Raw genomic sequence first — 24,388 nt, 5'->3', positions numbered from 1 at the left:
TCAGTATATTCGTAACTTATATACAAGTGAAAGTTTGTACCGTTGTTGAGCTGGGTTTGATCGATCAGATAGAGTTACACTTCATGAATAATCTGACCGAAGCAATCGATTCAGATATATTCCAAATTGATTCCTTATGCAGCCGTTAATTATTGTGGTGCGACTTGGGTGGGTATTGGGTAAGCGGGTAACGATTGATAAAACTTGCGGTCTCGATCTTATACAAAATTGATTTAATTTCTGAATTGACTATACTTTACGACGCGTGCACAAGAACTGATTCTAATGGTTCAGCGGCACCAATTGCACCAGTGGGTACACTTACCATATGCTAAGCAACGTTTTAGACAATTTACATTAGATGGCGCTAAAGGCGCTTAGAGCAAACAAAATTTTAAAGTCTGAGACGTAGCACTTACTATATTTCATTGAATCTACCTATTTTTTTGACGATTTTTTATTTCGTTCCACATTTTTCACTTTTATAGGCATCGTTTTTTAATTTTCTGAACTTTATAGTTTTCGGTAACAACAACGCTTTCTGTTATAAAAAGTCTTCGTCAACAATTCGGCATCGTTCGTATAATAGTAATTTATTCTACAAGAACTCGGCTTCGCCTCGAACCATTTACCATTCATCGAACATAAAATATCCTTACAGTTCTTATAGAATAATAAATTGAAGCAATGTTTTTTTATTTAACAGTATTTTACATTATTTATAAATAAAATAATTCTGCCAAGTTCTTGGAAGGTGGAATTGTACCAAGAATCGATGCAACATTTCCACGCTGAATTGAGAGTGCTAATCGCTGGAACATAAAACTCGTCGCTCTTTTCTCATGAGTAACTTCAGCGATCTTGCTTCCAATTGCTTTTATTAGTTTAATTGCTTCTTTGCCAAACACACCGGACGTCTCTGTGGCGACTGGAATGAAAATAAATTGTTCTCGCAAATCGACCTAGTGTTCGTACTTCTTTTCTTCCGTGTGTAAATTGTATATATTGAGCGCTTAAACGCACTTTATTGGAGCAAAAACAAAACACACATTCTGTTTGTATAGGTTTCTTCCAAGGCCGTTCAAAATGTCAATCGTCCGTCATCCACAGAGAAGCCAACACAACCTCACTTTGAAGTTTTAACGAACAAATTTGTTTCAGTCGGTTATTTTCGACCTGTCGAAATTCGTTTTGACCGTATGATGGAAGAAACCTATATATACGCGTCATCTATGTACATTCACAGTTCAACTATAAAACTTATATACTCGACTATAAATTTTATCTATTTGCGTATGTATATTGGAAACAGTGATGTTTATACGCGAATCGCAAAGCCTTCCTTACATCGAGGTTTGCGGTCAGATAAAGTGCGTTTTTTAAGCGAGAAATTTATAAAATTCATGAATTCATTTTTACGTTTTGTTTTTGTTTTCGTATAAGGAAAAACTCGATGAAGCTCAGGTTGAATTCATTTTCGGCACATGCTATTCGCAGTCAACTGCCAATAGTCAATATTGATGCTATTCGCAGTCAACTGCCAATAGTCAATATAAATGCTATTCGCAGACTAATTGTGCCTTCACATGTTTTTAGAATTTGTGATTAAAGTTTTGTAAAGGGGCGCAAGACTCTGTACAAACGCAGTTTGTAATAGGCAGCAAAAATCTGTAATGTCACAGTTTGTAAAAGGAATCAACAGTGTGTAATGTCACAGTTTGTAAAAGGGATCAACAGTCTTCAATGTTACAGTTTGTAAATAGGAACAACACTCTGTTATGTCAAAGTTTGTAAAAGGTATCTGCACTCTGTAATGTTACAGTTTGTAAAAGAAAGTGACAGTTTGTATTGTTACAGTTTATAAAAGGGAATATCACCTTGCAATGTCACAGTTTGTAAAAGGTAGTAACAGTCTGTAATGTCAAAGTTTGTAAATGGTCGTAAACACAGATAAATGGTCGTAAACACAATGGACAAATCCACAGATCAATGGTTGTAAACACAATGGACAAATCCACAGATCAATGGTCATAGATGGCACATACAACGGACAGATCCATGGATTATAGATTGCGCATACAACGGACAGATCATGAATTTCAGATTAACCATACAACGGACAGACTCACGGATTAGAGATCGCAAACAACACAACAAATCGACTATCAAAAACTTCTAATTAACGAAGAAAATAAACCGAAGCGCCTCATTAACGAGGAAAATAAAATCGAATCGCTTCATCCTTTCTTCATGCAATCTTCTTCTTCTTTTTCAACGACATCTTCATAACTTTCCTCATAACTTTCCTCTTTCTCTTCTTGTCTTCATCCGTCTTGTAAACGAAGCCTTCTGGTGGTTTCATCATTATGTCTATCAAAGCAGTAATTTTCCCTTCTTTTTCCGGTCCTCCGTCCATCATCATGGTCATAATTCCTGATTTCTCGTCCAGATATGAATGTTCGTGCATGGAGCCAGCAGTTTCGATCGCACCAATGTTTTCAATCGTCGATAATTTACCATCGGTAATCATCAATCCAGATTTGTCATCTAGATATGCCGAATCATCCATCGTCGAATCATCAGTTGCAGAGCATTCGTCCCCAATTTTCGTATTGATGATTGAAGATTGGTTCATCAATAATACTGAAGGCCGTTTCATTATTAATCCGGATTTCTCATCTAAATGCTCTAAACCAGGATCATCAGTGACTGCAGAAACGCCTTCGATTTCCGCCATCGACATGTCAACGAACAAACCCGATTCCTCATCCAGAAAAGACTTATGCTCTCCGTCCAACGATGAGTCTTTAATGTTCGTTATGAAGAGATCGTCATCCTCATCAGAATCTTCAAAAGAAGACTCAGTCCCGAAAGAATTCTGCAGAGCATACTTCTTGTCTTGCAGAAAACAATTCCAGCCGTATTGCAACATTTTAGCAGTTTGCAGTTGGTTACGCTTATTATCGACGGTCCGAGTGTTAATCTTTCCCAAAAGCAGCTTCACATGACTGCTCATCCGGTCTGTAATTTTACAGTTTGTAAAAGGTATATACACTATGTAATGTTACCGTTTGTTATAAGGAGCAACACTTTGTAATGTCACAGCTTGCGAAAGGGGTCAACACTCTGTAATGTTTCAGTTTGTAAAATGGATCAACAGTCTATAATTTCACAGTTTATAAAGGGATATACACTCTGTAATGCTACCGTTTGTTATAGGGAGCAACGCTCTGTTATGTCACAGTTTGTAAAAGGGATCAACACTCTGTGTTACAGTTTATAAAGTGGAGCGACATTCTCTAATGTTACAGTTTATAAAAGGGAGCGACAATCTGTAATGTTACCGTTTGTTATAGGTAGCAGCACTTTGTAATGTCACAATTTGTCAAAGGGATCAACAATCCGTAATGATACAGTTGGTAAAAGGGATGATCAATCCCTAGTTTTACAGTTTCTACATGTGACCAACAGTCTTCAAAGCTTATACAATGGATAATCAGTTTCTTTCGTTGCATTTCACAATATATATACTTTACAAATTATCGAACAATTCTAATTTTTTGACTGAACGAATTTTCTTTGTTTTATTATAAGTAACAAACCAACAATCTTCCTAACTTGCTCTACTTTTATTTTAGAAGATATTTTTAGTTATTTACAATTTTTCAAATAAGTAACTGCGAATAGCATCAAAATTGACTATTGGTAGTTGACTGCAAATAGCATTAATATTGACTATTTGCAAATGACTGTGAATAGTCACTTCGTTCATTTTATAGATGTTTTTCTAACATGTGCCTAAATGGAAATTTTGCGCAATAGATGTGAAAATTGTCAACCCAAGGCGAAGCCAAGGTTGACAACACATTGAATTGCCAGTTGCGGGTTCGAAACTCAACTGAAACACAAACAGGTTGTTGTGCACAATAATGACATCTGATTTAATCGGTTATTAGTTTGCGTCTTGGATTTATTTTTTAACTAATTTATTTATTTACAGTTCCAACGCAGAGACCGAAGCCCAATTATTCATTGAACTTAGAAATATAACTAGAGATTTATGCAAAAAAAATTAAAAGATTGAGAAAAAAATTAGAATTAAGAAAATTTGTAACAACCCGCTTTCATTGTGAATGATTTTCAAATAAATATTGGAATTAAGAAAATGGAAAATAAGGTCACGATCGAAAAAGTCTAAAACGGGTACAGTCCCTTAACTAACTAACCGTAATTGTTCCTTGGTAATGCCATTCAGTTAATTAGACGAAAAACCCGTTAACGGGGTGTTTGTTGTCTATTTTTACAACCAGTGAATTTCCTCTCATAATTCCTTTATCCTTTAATTCTATGCCCACAACCTGCTTTATTCAGTTTAAGTTAAACTTGCTTTGAAACAAGAATACAACATCATATCACTTAATCGATGATACTTGGTGTTTTAAAAGCCAAAAACAAAAGTGACGGGACATTTCTAACGTGTGAATATCGTCTCGAACGATAATATTGTCCAGAAGATTATTTTTTTGCAGTTCTGGGAAATATCATCGCTCAGAGATGATATAATTGATCGAAAAAACGATCACTATCGCCACAACACTATAATATCACACAGAAGATGATAATATCGTCCATCAGAAGAAAATTGTGTGTGATAATATCATCCTGGGTGATAATGTCTGGGCAAAAATATCGACCAGAGGGTGATTATCGTTTTCTGGTTTTGGTCATTTTTTCGCTAATTTTATTTCGCCCAGAACTGCATGTTTTCGTCTTCTGGCCGATATTATCGTTCGAGACGATAATAACACAGTGGAAATGTCAGGTCTTCAAAACAAAATATTAATCGAGACCAATAAAACTCATAGTTTTGCCAAAATTAATCGACAAAGTATTCTGAGAACACCGAAATTGGCGTTAGAGTACTTCAGAATATTGAAGGAACAACGCATCTGGCTGGATGTTCAGCGAATTCTTTTTTACAGCACACTCATTTGCCTTTTTTTCATAATTACACACAAAAGGAGCTGTTCAGACAAAACTGGCACATTGCATTTATAGTTTTTTTTTCTCTCTCTCTCTCTTTTCTTTTACACCCTTATCACCTTCATCAACTTCAAATTCATACCTTTCCTCTTCGCTATGATATGAAAGAATGCTGAACATTTTCCAACGTCAATTTACACAGGTAGAAAAAAAAATTATTTCATTTCATACCTTCAGAAAATTCCATTATTTTATAATATAAAGTCAGAACGAGAAATGTAATAAATTTTCACTAGCTGAAGAAAAAAAAAAGTTTGAAATAAAATATCGCTTTTTTACATGAAGGATTTAATATTATTAAAGAAAGTTACTCCTCTTCTCGTTTTTTAATAAGACATATCTATGGTTGGGGTGGTGACCTTATCCCCAATCTCGAATGTTTTAACCATCACAATCCCATTCCTATATCATTTCTACATTATACACAATACACAATCTTAAAAACTGCTATCCCGCTACTATACCCAAATATATATATTTTCAGATTATTTTGTAGGTTACGGGGGTATGCACAGTCTGAAAAAAAGGAACTTTGAATTTAGTTGGGAAAAGATTTATTAATTCCCTTGACTGAAAGTCAGGGTCTTATGAAAGAAAATACCCTTAAATGTCCGTAACGCTAAGTTCACTTTGATATTTTGAAAATGTTCTACATTGGCAAAAAACGTTAAATACAGAAAACGTCCGTACACTTGTGGACTCGATAACTCGAGTAATTCTTTACTGATTTGAAAAATTTTGGTTTTAATCGACGGAGAATGAAAATCATGAGGTTAAGTTCGTAGATGGGCAATATTGGGACAATGAGATGGGAGTAATTCTCAAGAGATTTTTTTTATTTGTTACCGCGATAACTTCCCTAATTCTTATCCGATTTTCAAAGATTTTGTCTTAATCTACGAAGATTGAAACTCTTGAGGCTGAGTTTGCAGATGAATAATGTTCGAACAACGAGATGGGAGAAATTCTACACAGACGCTTTCTCTTGTTACCGCGCGATAATTTGAGTAATTTTTACCCGATTTTCAAATTTTTTGTTTTAATTGACAGAGAATGATATTGGAGTAGTGAGTTTGGAGTAATTGTAAACATAACTTGTTTACCACGACATTTTTGCAACGGATTTCCAGAAAAAGTTCTTATTTGACGAGTAGTGAAATTCTGGATTCCTGGTCTAACAATTAAGAAGTACTTCCCAAAAGAGTTTTTGCTTGCTTGAGAAACCGATAGCTCGAGTAATTCTCAGAGGCTTCAAAAATCATTTTCGACCAGTAGCGTAATTCATGTGGTTAAACTCGAACATTGGAATTTAATTGGACTAGTAATTGGACTATAATCTAGTAATTTGCGTGAAATCCGTATTCTTAAAAGAATTTTTTTCGTTCCTAAAATGTTTGAACGAGTGTGAACTTTGTGGCCAGAGCGAAGCGAGGGCCGTAATTCACACGAGTTATATTTTTTCAATATGTAGGCAGGAAATACGCCAAATTATACTCAGACGCTTTTCCTTGTTATCGTGATAACTTAAGTAATTTTACCCGATTTTAAGTTCGTAGATGGATAATATTGGAGTAGTGAGGTTGGAGTATAATTGTAAACACAATTTGTTACCGCGACATTTTTGCAACGGATTTCCAGAAAAAAAAATTATTCGACGAGTAAGTGAATCTGGATTTCTGGTCGAACAATCTAGAAGTCTAGAACAATCTTGCTTGCTTGATAACACGATAACTCGAGTAATTCTCAGAGGCTTCGAAAATCGCAGATTTGAAAATATTAAGTGTTTTCGACCAGTATCGTAATTCATGTGGTTAAATTCGAACATTGGACTTTATTGGACTGGTAATCTGCGATATACGACAATTTTTGCGTGAAATCGCGTTCTTAAAAGAAATTTTTCGTTCCTAAAGTGTTTGCACGAGTGTGAATTTTGCCAGAGCCGTAATTCACATGAGTTTTTTTTTCAAGAGGTAAGCAAGAAATGCGATACCTGTTCAGCGCTTTTAGTAGACTATATAGGAGACTCAACTTAGGAGTATAAGACATCGCTCGCTGGACCTTCAACTCATAGCTCTTTTTGTTTCTTCATGAAATTAAACAAATATGAGTAAAATGAAGCATGTGATGACTGCTGTTTTCTGAATAAAAGAGACATCACCTTTTCATGTGACTTTAATTTTGTGATCTCAAAAACACCATCTCATTTAAAAATGGTTAGAAAACTAAGGCTGGAATTATAGAAAAAAAATAGCCAGTCAAGGGACCTGACCCACCCAAGAGGTGGGGCCTAGTTTTAAAAATGTAAATAATGAGACATGAGGGTGGTATTTTTCTGTTCAATGCTTTATTCTTGAATTTATTTCCGTTCTCCGTCTATAAATGCTTCTTATTATACGGCAATGTTTTCTACTTAATGTTGATATTGATTTCTGATTTTATGTAATTCATTCAATATTCATACAATGCACACAAACAAAATAACGTAATTCACAGAACATTTTCGTAAACATACAAAAAGCTCAACTGATAAATTAGTGCTGTTGATTTGAACTGTGAGGAATAAAGTTTCGGGTTGCTGTTATTTTGATTGAGGTCATACAAGTTTCTCAACAGATTATGATGTATGATGACGTTGTATGCGGATAGTTTGTATGCTTCACTTTCCGAACAGCACACAACCGTGGGAAGGTTAATAATGTAAAATATCTAACGTTCTGCACCACAACTAAGAATGTGCAAGAATGAGTTGAACCAAAAAAATCAGAAACTGTTCCTTCCTATCGTACCCGCCAGAGAATATCTGAGAAATGGGTGAACAAATTGACCGACATTTTGGTGTGCCAGTGCAAAATTAGAGCAATCAGTGGTTTGATATTACCTAATTTCATGTCTTAGCTTTTTAAGTGCTTTCAAGAGCTTTAAGCCTCATTTGTATTTCACCGAAGTACACTCGCGGAATTTTGAAAACCGACACTTTTTCTGTTTCGTGGTTTTCTGGTTTTTTGTGAATTTTCCATGCATTTTTATATGGAGAAATCGGAAACTCAAGTCAAACAGAAAAACGGAAAATGGGTCGGTTTTCAAAATTCCGCGAGTGTATATTCTTTTCCAATGGAATCTAAACGAAGCTCAGAGCTTTCGAAAGTTCTCCAAAGCACACAAACAATGCGATACGTTGTTTTGGCTGAACACGACAGGATTGTTGGTTGCATCTCCGCAGGTATCAATGATTTATTCCAAATCAGAATATCCCCTCCATATCCTCACCTTCTATCTAATAATCATGTAATAAATACTTAAATCTTATTCAATCCAATCAATATATTACCGAATTACACATATCGTAATCGGGGATGTGTTGCTGCTTTCTCTAAACGTTATAATATGTGACTCGAATTGCTGTCTACGATGCTGTTGAAATTTGCAACTAAAGGTTCTCTTTTGATGTAGAACATAGATAAATTGAATCGAAAATTAATCACCTGAAAGATGATGTGTCTGTACTCATAGCATACAAATATATGTAGTGACATAAGTGTATACTACCCTTCATTAGTTTCCAAATATTAGGCAAATGCTGAATGTAATTTCTAAATTGATTATGGAAACCGACATTTAAACTAATTATGTGTTTGCACAGCTTGAGCCACACAGGAAATTAAATTTATTTACATTTTGTTTGGCATATTTATTGAGTAATAATAATCATCATCATCATTTTTAAAGCCTGCAAGCAAACATTACAATTTAACCACATCTTCCGATAGCGCAAAGGATGTTGCTACTGCAGCATGAATTGCGGGAACACAGTAGAATAATTTACTATGTTCATAGCACTGCTACTAGCTCCAACTCTCATTCTGTCAACGTCAAAATAGCCTCCAAATTTCAAAGATGTATGCGTGTACGATTGCATGTGTTGTGCGTTTTTATTCGATAGTTGACGGATGCAGTCTTAAAATGTCTTCTATCATCAATTGATCGTTATGGGCGAATTAGGTCCAAAACTAATCAGTTTAAAGCTCTAAAAAGTCTTCTTATGCAATTGTTTTGAAACTTCAAACTTGTGAAGGCTAGGCAATTTCGATGATTGAATTAAATCAATCGCCCAACTGCGTAGCTTTCGCCAGTTTGACATTTCAAAATAATTGTAAAAGGCCTGAAAACAAAAGAACTTTATGTCAAACTCGCGTTGCTATGTGTATCCAAGTGAGATGTATGAAGACTCTTAAGGGATTAATGTTGAATGAATCAATGCGATAACTGGGACAATACAATCGACACCGTTATATTGGCTACCAACACTGTCCAATATAGCTCCTTAAAATCTAGGACATGAGCATATCCTAATGAGAGAATTTAACAAAATCATGAACAACACCGAGCTACCTATTCATACCGATATCATATCGTCATTGCTTAGACCCAAATCAAGACACCCAACACTACAAAATTCTCTGTCAATGGACTCAAATGATTTTACTATCCACGAACGATGGCTGGAGGAATGGAATAAAAAAGCGCCCCCGGAATGGAAACCACTTAACAAAAACAACAAACATGAAAACCCGTCTGGATTCGATCTCTCAAGAAAATTATGGTGCAAAATCAACAGAATTTTGACAAATCACGGGAAATGTAAAGATTCTTTTTTACAAATGGGGTCTGACTGATTCACCGGCATGCGATTGTAATAGGGTGAGCGTATGTACCAATTGGATTGGTACGCTCACCCTACTGGACCATAAACAATTCGACATATTACGTTCAATTGCCTACGATGGAAACCGATTAGATTTCATAGACTTGTCACAAGATGACATTGATCGGATGGAACGATTGGATGTCGACATATAAAATCTATGATGAAATTGTACAAACTTTGTATAAATCCATACGCTAATAATAATAGGGATTAAAGTGCTGTAGAACGAATAAGTATAAACTAAATGCGACTTTAAAAACTGTCTAAAAACTATGTCCTATGCTAAGTAAATTCAAATCCAAATAATTAACTCACTTTGAAACATGTATTCATTCTATCAATATGCAAATTTTCCTGACAATGATAAGGTACCGAAACTTATCTCGCTTGCGTTGAAATAGTTGAAAATCAATTAATTTGCAATTAACCGCAAAACGTTTCAAAGATTTTCCCCATATAACGCAAAGCATGTATTCGATTATCGTACAGATTTTGTGTGGAAAATTGTGATACATCGAATGTTTGCGCCCTGGTTATCTAATATGGTTAAGTTTTCGGGACTAAATTACATGGATATATTAATATGGTTCTTTGGGAAACTTTACGAAGTTTAAATACTATATTTTTGTTAAGTTTTAATGGACTTATTTAATGGGTTAGAATAAAGGGTATATTCTCCACTGATTTATGAGGTTCATACAGTGCAGAAGATCCTACAAAACTTTATTATTTGAATTTTAGAAAAGCAGTTGTACAATAAATAATCGAAAGGTTGAAAGTTCAAAGAGATTAATTTTGTCTATGAACGATAGGTCAATACACTTTTTGCAACAAGAAAGGGAAACGATACTCCTAATTGTACTTTAACTTTCCCCATTACAATGGAAAATAAAATGGAAATAAAAATGAAATCCAATTGGGAGTTCTCTATTCAGAAAAAAAAACATTTACACGCAAATGGAATGGTTGTTGATTGATGTTTTCAGTGTTGAAATAGAAAAATTACACAAATTTTGGATCCAAATAACTATTTCAAACAATCTAAATAAAAATTAGTCATGTCAATGACCAATTTTAAATTCTGGTGGTTGAAAAGGTGTCAAGAAACTGTCATAATTTTGTATGACGTCATTTATGGACAAAATGTTCAGTCAAATCAAGTGACCTAACCCATATCCGCGCGTTTAATGGTATGGTACATAAAAAAGCGATCGATTCCGATATTTCAATATTTTGCTAAGTTTGCATCTTTTATTGAATTTTATCGATTATCGCTCACTCATTTGTGTAAAATTTTGAGAACTTTTTTTTCTAAGAAAACATTTCAACCAAACGAAAAAATTTCTTGTCCAACGAAACAGTACAAAATTTTGTCTCACCAAACGAAAGAAAATGTAGTTGCAACACTTTCGCTAACTTTAGGTCTTTTAATCGAAACTTTTTATGACAAAATTTAATTAATTTTCGTGTCTGGACCGAAAACCTGTTGAAATATCGAGAACACGGCTACGACAAATAAGTGAAACACTTGTGCTTGTTGTTGTTCCAAATGGGCTTTTGCCCGTATAATTTGTGGCGTGAATATTCTGATCCGTGTACAGCCAATGTCTTCTATTCTATTTGATAGTTCCGGAAACTTTCTTCACACGCGCTAGTGTCGATCACGCGTTTATCATTGTATCTCTAAGATGGCGTCTCCGCCATTTTGTTACGAAATCGTTGTAAATAAATTCAGTAAAAACTCCACTACACATTCCATATTGATCGGACAGATTGAGTCGCTCAATTGGCCGATGTCGCCCTTTTGGGCAATACTGTTCTTCTATCTACGGCACGAAAACACTAGTTCAGTTTTAGCTTGCTACAGTGTCCAGACTGACTCAAACGAACACCCTTGCCTTCTTAACGGAACCTGGGAACCCAAAGTATTTACCAGGGGCCGAACAGTTAAAGGCTGAAAGCGAACATAGTGGTCTAAGCAAAGAATGAACTTTATTCATCATGACATTAGATCGATAACAGTGTGGACCAATGGTTGTCAAAAAGTAATAAAATTGCTCCAAAAAATCTGCTGATTGAAGGCAATAACATTGCTGCATATAAAAGAATTGATTTGCTGCCAAAAAAAATGTTTGTCATTGACAAAATGTTCCGGCCGAGTAATATAAAGCTTATTGCGGACGACCTGTTCGTTTCGAGATGAAATACAACAAGAATAGACCGGCTGAAGCCTGGTGAGGTCTTTTTCATTTTTTTTCAATTTCTGTTTACTACTAGCTTGGTACTCATTCAAGTACCACTTTGGTATTCAACTACCAAATTTTGGAATTATGAATAGGCAAGCAAGCCGATTAATTTCATCAGTCGGTGTGCAGCTCTCAAACAGTAAACATATCTACAACATCCGTATTAGTAAACTACCATGTTGGTAGTCAACTACCACTTTGGTAGTCAACTACCACTTTGGTAGTCAGTCAACTACCACTTTGGTAGTCAGTCAACTACCACTTTGGTAGTCAGTCAACTACCACTTTGGTAGTCAGTCAACTACCACTTTGGTAGTCAACTACCAAATACTCGATTTATAAATAGACCAGCAGGCAGAATAATTTCGTCAGTCGGTGTGCGTCTCTCGAGTAAGAAACATCTTTGCTGCTATATAGTTTGGGGATCTAACTACCAACAACTACCAAATTGCAATGTCTGCTATGAGCGATTGGTTACCAGATAACAAATAATAATTGATTTGCCTGGTGTTGGTTTGCTCATAGTAGCATTGCAATTTACCACCGAGGTAGTCAACTACCAAATATTTGAGTTATAAAAAGGCAAGCAGGCCGAATAATTTCGTCAGTCGGTGTGCGTCTCTCGAGTAAGAAACATCTTTGCTGCTAAATATTTTGGGGGTCCAACTACCAACAACTACCAAACTTTCAAATTGCAATGTCTGCTATGAGCGATTGGTTACCAGATAACAAATAATAATTGATTTGCCTGGTGTTGGTTTGTTCATAGTAGCATTGCAATTTTAACTTTTATCAATCACATTTTATTTGTGACACAGACGGACGGACGGACGGACGGACAGACGGACGGACGGATGGACGGACGGACGGACAGACGGACAGACGGGCAGACGGACGGACGGACGGACAGACGGACAGACGGACGGACGGACGGACGGACGGACGGACAGATGAAGTGCCCACAATAGGTCTTTTTTTCCTATGGAAAAAAGACCTAAAAGCGACAGAGTACATATCGCATGACATTTACAATGATGAAAACGTACAATCAGTGTTGTCGCATTGATAATCGGAGCATAAGTAATGGTATTCCAACAACCCACCCGAGTGGTGAGAATCGAAAGTGAGTAAAATATTCCTATAGATTAAAAAATGGTCGATTTTAAGCAAAGTATGGGACTATATAAGCTAAGGTCATTTTACTCGAGATTTTATTTATAATACCGTGCTCTGCACAGCGGATTTACTATGGAAAATTACGTAAAATATACACGAAATGTACATTTTACTTTTTATGTAAGTCGTAGGAAATTGGCTGGCTATGCCAGGAATTTCGGTCATTTATACTTCATTTTATTGAGTTTTTATTGGCCTTTACGTAAAAATCCCATTTCCAAAACTATAACGAGGACGACTTATTGTATGTGGCAAATGCTTGAAGCACACACAACCATACGCAAACACATTCGTACATAAACTTAATTATTTATCGTCAAAAACAACTAAACCCATAAACACATAGTTATAAAACACTCACGATATCAAAAACCAGACTCGTACTTATATGACCAAATGTGCCAGGATCCATTATGGGCACATTGAAGAAAACCCATGAATATTTAAGTATTTAACGAATCCTCTATCGTATTAAAACGAATCATTTATTTTCCCCATGAAAAAGCTCTGCTATTATGTGATACATTTTGTGAAAGGAGATTTGGTTGATTGGTCACCCTTATAATGCGATTAGACGTGTGTGTATTTGCTGAATATATATAAATATACAAACCGTTATAAGATGATAGAGAAACTGGACCGTTTTTCCTCGTTTTTGATACACACTTACATAATCTGCCATGTTCTAAACAACAATCTGTAAAATGCCTGTCATAGAGAAAATAGTTTTTTTCCTTTCATTGGATCTGTCTATCTATATGGCGATGACACATTTATGCTGTCTAGAAATTGGTTATTTTATTTTTATGCTCTGATACATGGATACGATAGACGTGCTAATGGAGAATGGATCAAACATTAATGGGGCGATCTTATTACTTATCCCTACCCCTCGCAGTATGTGGTTTTTTTTTAAATATAAGATCGACAAAAGAAAGTATAATCCATTGGTTATGTTCACAGGTGTAAAGTGTTACACATTGGAACTGTCATGAAATACCATTTAGATACCACAGAATTTTGGTAATTACCTAATGTCAATTATTTTCCTAGCGTATGCTAAAAGGAGGAATGAATCTATAGAACACAGCGTACAAAATATTTGCGGATATTTTACGGCAGCGTCTCATGGCGTATTCGGAACCAACAACTGGTATCCGGTGTTTAAAAGTGGAAGCAAGACAAAGGTTGAGAACTATAGACCCATAAGCGTGCTGTGTGCAGCATCCCAAATATTTGAGAGAATAATCTTCAGTCATTTATACGAAAAATTTAAATCACAGATTAGTCTATTTCAGCATGGTTTTGTCGCAGGAAGATCGACCGTTACTAACCTTCTCGAATACGTACACAATGTTGTGGTAGGAATTGCCAATGGTGGTCAAATCGATACGATATTCACTGACTTTTCCAAAGCGTTCGACAAGGTGTCGCACAACTTACTCCTCCAGGAGCTTAGGAATTGTGCAGTTGGAATCAGCTTCCTGCCGTGGTTTGAATCTTACCTGATTAACCGGTTACAATTCGTGGTTATAGGTGACACTAAATCAACAAACATCTCTCCTACTTCCGGAATTCCTCAAGGATCAATACTTGGTCCACTCCTGTTCCTGATCTTATCAACAGTGTGCCGTCGGTTTTCGAATCAGCGAACGCATCGCTCTTTGCTGACGACCTGAAACTCTACCGGAAAATCGAGAACGAAAACGACTGCAAATTGCTTCAAGAAGACATCAACTCACTAAAAGATTGGTGTATCACGCGTAACTTGCACCTGAATGTCGAAAAATGCTTCAGCTTTACTACATCGAACAAAAGAAACAAAACCAATTTTGCCTACAATATCGATGGATTGGTTTTAACACCTTTAACCATGAAATCTGACTTGGGCGTAATTTTCGACGAAAAGCTCAGTTTTAAGAATCACATCGATGGTATCATCCGGAAGGCGTACAAAATGCTAGGATTCATTTTCCGATCGACCAAGTCCTTTAGCTCACCAAAGAGCCTCATCATCTTATACAATGCATACGTGCGAAGCAGATTGGAGTACTGTTGTTCCATCTGGAGTCCCATCTACAACATGTACAGTGACAGCATTGAACGAGTCCAGCGAAAATTCACCCGCATGCTCTATCACAAATTCCATTGGCAAAAGCCGGACTATCACACACGATTAAAGTATCTGAATTTGCTCTAGGCTCTGAACTTAAATTCAACCACCCAATTCGTGTCACGCGCAACCAGCCCACGTTTTACTTGCCATTCAACAAGAAATCAAACATCCAACGCAATTCTCCTATGTACAGACTTCAGAATAACCACAATGAATATTTTTCTACGGTTGACGTGTTGGAACCGAATTTCTTTGTGTTTAAAAGCCGAGTAAAATCTCTTTATGAAGTTTAGCGCTTGTAACTGGCTCGATTATGTAAATTTTTCTTTCTTCTTTTTTCATTTGATTTTCATTTGATTTTTATTTTTTATTCTTAATTTTCTATTGAATTCAATAACTTAATGACGATTTGTACAAAATGATAAACGATTAATATGTAATTAGGGCAGTGCCTGTGTATTGATCGAAATAAACAAACAAACAAACAAACAAACCATGGTGGATTCCACAACGATCGCTCAACAACAGACCAGTTTTTTAGCATCAGGCAGATCACGGAGAAATGCAGAGAGTTCAATGTTGCTCTACACCATTTGTTTGTTGATTTTGAAACGGCATATGACAGGGTTTTTCGGAGGAAACTATGGAATGCGATGGTGGAACTTGGTTACCCCAAAAAACTTATGTCACATGTGAGAGCCAAGGTCAGAATTCGAAACAATCTATATGATACCTTTGAAGCCTTGGAAGGACTTAGACAAGGCGATGGACTGGCAGCTTTATTCTTCAACATTGTTCTTGAGAAGGTGATAAGAGAGAGGGACATGGAAACCAGAGGTACAATCTTCAGAAAGTTGAGTCAGTTGTTAGGATATGCTGATGACCTAGACTTAATTGGACGGAACATTGACAACGTTAAAGAGAATTTCACGAAAATTGAAGATAGGGGTGCTGAGTTCGGTCTTAAGGTCAGTGAGGGAAAAACCAAGTACATGACAACTTCATTGTCTGATGGCAGATCAACGGACCATACGCTGGAGGTGAATGGAAAACACTTCGAGACTGTCGACAGCTTTATTTACCTTGGGTCGCTGATCAATAGTGAATTATCACTATTGATCAGCGACCCAAGGTATGCTATTAAGCATCGGAGAGGAAATACGTAGAAGGTTAACGCTTGGTAACAGGAGTTACTACAATCTTCAAAAACTCATCCGGTCAAAAACACTCAACCGTAACCTTAAGTGCGAATTGTACAGATATCTGATTCGACCAGTTGTAGCATATGGATCGGAAGCTTGGTGCATGATACAAAGTGACGAACAGGAAAGGAGAATTCTTCGATCAATTTTTGGAGGGTTCGATGTGAACGGCAACTGGAGAATAAGATACAACCATGAGCTGTACCAGCTTTACAAGGAGCCTGATATAGTCAAATTCATCAAAATCACTGAAACTGCTAAATACAAATCCCGATGGAAGACGCAGACCAGGAAGACCCAGACGAGGACCCAGAGCGAGATGGAAAGATGCAATGAGTCTGACGTAAAAGTACTAAGAGTGAGCGACTGGAGAACGTTGGCGCGGAATAGGTCCGATTGGAGAAGATTGCTGGAAGAGACCCAAAACCAATAGTAGGTTGTAGTGCCCGCCTAAGTAAGTACGTAAGTAAGTATGCTAAAAGGCTTTTATAGCGAATGAGAGGTTTACCGCACGAGCCGGAGGACGACTGTCGGCCAAAAGATTTTTTATAAAAATGTCATTTCAATGTATTGTATTTTCGCTTATGCGATAATAATTATTATGGATTTGTGGGGGTAACAAGAACATTCTTCTTCTGTACATAACACACACACACTCGCTTTGTTCGTTCGTGCTATGTACAGAAGTGTAATACCACTACTGCTACATAATAATTATTATAACAGAAGTCGAGATTGCCTGAATTTGAAAAATTAAAAACCGGGTCGTTCAGTTTGAACCTTAGACTACATAGGTATTGCGATTTAGTCTAAGGTTTGAACGACATTCGAACAGGGCTGGTACAAAAATCAAAAATGTGCTAAGCCGAAGCAATAAAAATTTCACCACTGTGGTTTCTTACGTTTGCAACAAAAATTTTATGGGCAAAGATGGTACTTTCTGTTCGTTTTTCGTTAAAAGCTCTATCCATTTTGTTACGTGTGAGTTATGTCTGTAGACATTGTGTTGCATATATTTCTTTAGCCTTCACCGTCACCGTCACGTTTGACTATGATTCATACATTTTGCAAAAAAATATTTCAAATTTCTATTTCAATAACCGTACAACGTAGATGGAAAGCGATCGCTTTTTTTTCTCCTGCTATTCGAAACAGATTTTTATAATGTGAAGACCGTATATGAACAACATATCTTAATTCATATCAAAAATTTACCATAATGACACATCAAAACCATCATGAGAAAATGTAGGACAGATGTGTTGCGAGTAAAGTTTCATGTCTTCGTTATATAACCATCACATCGGATAGATTAGAAATGGAAATAAAATGAAGTGGGTACGACAGATGTAACAATCCTTTAATATCTGCACGGGTATATCACGTAATATATATACGGTAAGCCCGGCTAGGATGTGTCAATATCTACTTTTACAAATTGCGTTAACACTGATGCGTTAGACCCAATTACGAATACATTGCACAAAATGGAGAAAATAGAAATGTAACCGCTGCGAATTGTAACAACTTTTATCGGAGATTTATTTGTTAGATTATGTAAGCGAGAAGGAAAGGAATGCAGTAATGAAACCAGAGAGAGTTACTAATGTTGACTACATTCACATTATCTTCTCGTCAAAAGGTGTTACATCGGCTTTATAATATCCTCAAAAGTTTTTTTTTATCTTAAAGGCATAAATGATGAATAATAATAATAATAATAATAATAATAATAATAATGATACATAGCTGGAAGTATTCATGTCAAAAACAGCTCTGGGGCACTTATAAACTAACAACAATCACCGTCGCTTGGCAAAGTGATCATTCTGTTTGGAATGACAAAATCTTATGATGTGGTTAGTCGGAACGTATGCCACTGAAGCAACAGCTCTGTCCGTGATTGCCTTTTCATCTACCACTTACCTCATTATTTAGCTATAGTATACTCAGGGATGCTTAGCGTTGGCAATTTAGAACTATACTTGATGGTTTTGTTGAGTTCGTATTACACATATGAAGGACTAGATGTATATTTTGTATCTTTTTGTAAGATACATAACTTGGTAACGAGCGAGGTGTCAAAACAAGAGGATCTAGAAATGCAAACTATTGAACAGAGGAAAGTTCTGTATTGTGCTTATGTGAGATCTGTACTGCAGTCTGCACCTGTGAAATGATGTCCATATCAAGAAGTTTATAAACATGACATTGAATCAGTGCAAAAACAATTATATTGACTTATTGGAGAGTAAAAGTAGTTCCACTTCGTATATGCTTGCAGTAAGTAGTTGTAATTTCGAGGTCGAGAGACTATCGACGAGAGATGAGATTAAACTGGGATGTTAAATCTAGTGAGTCGATGAAAAAGTGAACCAAAAAATACATTTCAACGCTTCAAAAATGGTCAATCGTTTCATTACCAATCAAAAGTGGAGGCCTTGGAATCAGAAAAGTATCAGAAATTTGTTTACCATCATTCATAAGTTCGGTTCATTCGGTTATCGATCTCGTCACCTCGATGTACCCACAATTATCAGATGAGACAATGGTGTCCGACTACAGCCGTGCTTTGGAGCATTGGTTTACTCATTCCGATGAAATTCCTGTCCATGTGTCGAACCAAAGATCTTGGGATAACTTGTTAATTTCTCAAATCTTTAACTTTCGATTCTCAATTAGATAAAGCAAGATTCTTAGCGTCAACGGTAAAGGAATCGAATTCTTGGCTGGCAGCCCTCCCGTCGAAATCAATTGGAACGTTACTTGATAATAACACGTTTCGAATTTCAATTGCATTGCGAATTGGTACAGACATTTGTAGTCGTCATATGTGTGTATGCGGTGAATTTGTGAGCGAAGATGGAACCCATGGATTAAGTTGTCTTTATAGTGCAGGCAGAATTCCTCATCATTCTGAATTTAATAAACACTTAAAACAGCGAATTTTCCATCGATGAGAGAACCACCTGGAATGTTCAGAGATGATAAGAAAAGAGTAGACGGAGTCACATTGATACCATGGTGTAATTATTTGAAGCAAAAAATAGGTTTTGCTTTGCAGCATTCAAATGCAGCTTGTGTCATGGGTATGTTTAGAGAAGATGAATTCGGACGGTTGGACGAGATTTTTTATATACTCTGATTTCATGATTTGTTGAATTGTTCCTTAGTTAAGTTTTTAACGTTTCTCCTGTTTCTCCTGAATCAGGCCAGTTTACATGGTTCTGGATAAATATAATAGGGCAATTTTTGTTAAGAATAGAAGCCACTCCATGGGTGGAATTTGTTTCATGCTTTGATACAAATTTGGGGTTTAATCAATAAAAAAAATCAACGCTTCCTTGTATGAAAATGACGCTGCGATAGAAAGAATTTCGCATCATGGCCCTACGTCAGTGAAGGGCCGTGACGCAAGTCCGTTCACACTAAAAAATTTGACAAAAAATTTTTCCGCAGGACTGAGGAACATATATACACAACTTTTTTGAATTTTCCCCCTCCGCTCCTACTACCCCCACTTATTTTATTCGTAATCTGGGCGTCCATACGAGTTCAACGAGCTATCACACGCCTCATAAGGTTAAGATTTGGCCGAGATATTAAATTTCAAAAATTAGAAATTTGTAGAAATTTGTATGAAGAAATGGAAATTGATGAATTTTACCAACCTTTGTTACTTTGTTACAACGAAACTTTTGAATTTAGCGGCGGATTTGGCTGAAATTTTCAGGGTATGTTAAGAAACTAATTTGAAGGAATTTTTATAAAAGCTTTTAATTTCGGAGCTATGAGCGTGTTAAGCTATGGAGCTATAGGACCCATAAAACTCCGAAAATATGGCAGATAGAAAGTTCGTTTAAAAGACAAATTTATAGAGTTTCAGATTTCAGTCGACACGTGTTTCATGGTTTTCCTAAAAAGTCGTCTATTTGGGAGCTATGAGCGTTTTAAGTGCGAGCTATGTCAGCCATAACTCGGAAAATACGGCAGATGGAAACCTCGCGTGAAAGACAAAAATTTAGAGTTTCACATTCTAGTCGACACGTGTTTCATGGTTTTCCTAAAAAGTCGTCTATTTGGGAGCTATGAGCGTTTTAAGTGCGTCAAATTTTCGATTTTTATCAAAGTTTTGATTTTCGCCAAATTTTCAAATTCCGTCAAATTTTCGATTTTCGTCAAATTTTTTATTTTCGTCAAATTTTCGATTTTCGAGAAAGATCAAAGAGAAAGTTATACAGTTTTGTAAGAAAATTTTTTTCGTTCATACTGCACAATTTGATTGTCTATTATCTGCGACCAAATTCTAAAAAATCAAAACTTACAAAAGAGCTGATATCGCCCAAAACCACTTACAGTGGAGGTGTGACGCAGGTCCTGTTATCCACTTACAAAAGAACTGATATCGGTGTAGGTGACGCTTACAGATTCGACACGCAAAAAGGTATGCGTCACAAATGGCAGCTGATGAGGAAAGTACGCGAAAGTTTTATCAACAAAAATCTTACCAGAAAAATTTTAGGAAGAAAATTATAATAAAAAAAATTGCGTCACAAGTGGCGATATTCTTTTGTAAGTGGATAACAGGACTTGCTTCACACCTCCACTGTAAGTGGTTTTGGGCGATTTCTATTTCTATTTTCTATTTTGACCGCACTCACGGCTTGAATTTATTGTAAATGAATGTTCAGCCAATTTGTTGGCTGTGTAATAAAAACAAACCAACAGACTGACGAGCTTAGTAATATTTAGGACTCGATCATTCTTGTCCACAGCTAAGTTGATGACCTTTAAAAATTTCTATTTATTTTTAACCTAACCTGAATGACCTTATTAATAATTTTCGATGTGTCAAGCTGTGTCTTTCAAAAGTATTCCATATTTACCCATATATTACGTGACGAGTACGTGATTATTATATTGGTTTGATTATGTCTGAAATATAATTTTATTGGACCTTTTTTTGCGAATCGATTTGAGCTATATAATCCATTACCATATACCCATAAACAGCTTAGCTGCATAAATTGCTATTGATAAAATATAAAATTAACATAAATAAAATAAATGATGTTGGTAAATTCAATTTGATTAATCGGTTTTTACACTCATCGATGTGTTCGACTAGCTCTTGTGTATGTAATACCATAAATAATGCAAAAAGACTACTCGTTATGTTACGTGAATGTGTATCCTAAGATTGTGTTTACTAAATGTCTTCTCCATACATAAAGAAATTCTGTGCTAAAAGGAAAATTGAAAAATTACTTTAACGAAATTTCCATCAACGAAAAAGACTAGAGCTCGTTTTGTTGAATGCATACCTGTTTCATTATTCATACGTCACAACATTCATTGTGGAAAACTAACAATGCTTTTCGCTTTGATTACACGGCTAAAGCAGTTGATTTTTCCTTCATCTAAATTTTCGAAATACACATTTTCAATCCAAGCATGACAACACCCGGTCTAAAGCTTGAATTGTACCAGAAAAAAACACACCAAACTCTCTCAGCGTAATGTAAAGTCGTTTGCTTAGCTCACTCTTTTTCATCTTTTTCATCGCAAAAAAGGCAATTTCATCCTGCCATATATGAAGAGTTCCAAGACAAAATCACTTATGGCTGATTGTATCAAACACTTTTTTTTCGTATACCAGTCCGTCATAGCCAAATTATTTATTAAATATAGCATAGAAAAACTCCTTATACTATGTCAGAGAAATAAAAAAAATTTATTATTATTACACCATAAATGTTCCTACTAAATAAAGCTGTAAAAACCATATGCCCGACCCGACTCAATGATGACACTTTTTGGTCAAAAGGTTTAAGAATGACATACGTTATGCATTGAATGAAATATGGTTTCTCTATGAAAATTTTTGGTTTCCCTAATCATTTGAATCTGGGTTTCGTTTATCTTACACATATATCACAAAGTTTAAATTTTATCGCTGGCTTTTGTTACACTTGAGATAGTTTTAACGAAATAGTGGCATTTTAATACGGTTATGACGGGGTTCAATCAACGGACATCAACAATACAAAATACAAGCCTATCATGTAGATATCTCTGCGAGTATTTGAGGATAGTTACGAGGATCAGAAAGTAGGAAGTGACCCATATTTGTCGTAAAAGTTTTGAGCACGAATATAGTAATGGTTTAGTAAGATAATGAAAATCAAATTTACACTCAATTAGTATTAGATTCGAGTGAACAATGAGAAACAAAAATTTTCGTTTCAACGCTCTCGAAAATTAATTTCCGTCAGAGTTGATAACATTTTAAGAAAAACATCGCACCATACTGTGTTGTGAAATTTCAGTGCGTTGGTTAGAAGAGTAACAAAGACATTCCATCATTATTCTCCTCTCTTTTAACCAACTCTCTTGTACATTTGAACAAATGCCCCGCTCCGCACATCTAAACTATTTGTTTTAAATAGTCTTCCGGATCAGATAAACTCCATTTCAGCTGAATTTTGGACTGTTCCTGGAAAATGAACATACATGACTTTCCTCGGCCATATCACAGGCTCATGAACACGGAATGGGCGACCGGCGAAATCAGAAGTATACTTGAATGTAGTCTTCGATTGACACCACTTTTATAGAAAATCAATTGGAAACGACCAGGGAAAATGGCTTGAAAGTTAATGAATTTTCCGGGACACTTTTTAGGGTAACCCTAAAACGGACTTTATTCCGACTCCTCCAAAAATAGTTCTTCCTTTAAATATTCCATTTTCCGGAAAAAATTTTGTTCCCTAACTTTTCATGGTAAACAAGGCGCACGGAATTACACAAGTACATACCTGTACTAGCATCATCTTCGGAAAACAACTTTACTTTACTAGTGAGGTAATGTGGCTATTCCCTCACTAGTGAAAACCTTTTCCCTCGCTCGTAAAGTAAAACGTTATACTTTATACGTGAAGCCCTCGGATACTTTTGCTCATCTGGATACGAGATATCAAATTACTTCACTGAAATATTACAAATTTTTTCTGTTTGCAGTTAAAGTTGCTCAGCAATAAAGTCTTGCCAATAAAATTCTTTTGGTACCTTTCAAACTGTGCTGTTAAGGAAATGTGGTAATTTTCAATGATTTTGCGATAATTGTGTACAAAAACGAAAATACGGGAATATGTTTTCAAAATTCTCAAATTGTGCACCCTACTCACCTATAAACCTATCAAAACATACGCCACATTCTTTATGTCGTTTAACTCACCTCTAACTACGGACATGTTTTACAAAGCCATGCCAAAATCACTTAAAGAGATTTGTTTTAATTAAAAATTACGAGCGAATCATCATGATGAAATTGAAACATGTTCCGGAATGCATTAAATACCCATAAATATGTAGCAGGGAAACCCTTGTGCATACATGAACTATGATCAAAAGATTTTTTTTTCTCTAGGTTTTCTCTTCATTTTTTTTTCCTTTTTATCCGTTTTACCATTTTAAATGTTTTGAAAAAACATCTTTGCGTTACAGATTTGTTTGTGGAGATGCGAACGAAATATGAAAATAAAATCGGGGTAAAAAAAAACCACGACAAAAAAGAAATAGGAGAAACAGAGTCGAATGAGAATTTGGTTTAATTTTGAATTTTTCTAGAACATTATTTATTTATCATTCATTTTTCTTTTAATATTTACAGTAACCTCCTTCAGCTTCATCAACACACGTATATCATATATAAAAACATATTTTCCATATTTACATTGAAGTTGTATTATTTCCTCTCATTTTTATCATGTTTAACCTAAAAAATGTTTATAATATTTTATTAGAACTTTAACTTTAGTTTTGACATGTTTCTACAATTGTAATTTTCGCTTTATGTGAACATTTATACTGTTATTTAGTTTATATCTATTAACTTTTA

The 24,388-nt window shown here is 35.6% G+C and overlaps 1 long non-coding RNA gene across 1 annotated transcript; it reads right to left on the bottom strand.

The window, feature by feature from the left end:
• Positions 1-271: 271 nt before the first annotated feature.
• On the bottom strand, positions 272-19,802 carry LOC119067011. Its single transcript, XR_005085839.1, has 3 exons — positions 19,675-19,802; positions 603-607; positions 272-282 (listed from the first exon to the last, which is right to left on the bottom strand). It is a non-coding gene; the product is annotated as an uncharacterized LOC119067011 (long non-coding RNA).
• Positions 19,803-24,388: the final 4,586 nt, after the last annotated feature.

This window comes from Bradysia coprophila (genome assembly GCF_014529535.1).
Source record: "Bradysia coprophila strain Holo2 chromosome X unlocalized genomic scaffold, BU_Bcop_v1 contig_117, whole genome shotgun sequence".
Classification (NCBI taxonomy): domain Eukaryota; kingdom Metazoa; phylum Arthropoda; class Insecta; order Diptera; family Sciaridae; genus Bradysia; species Bradysia coprophila.
This window is presented reverse-complemented; position numbering and strand designations above follow the sequence as displayed.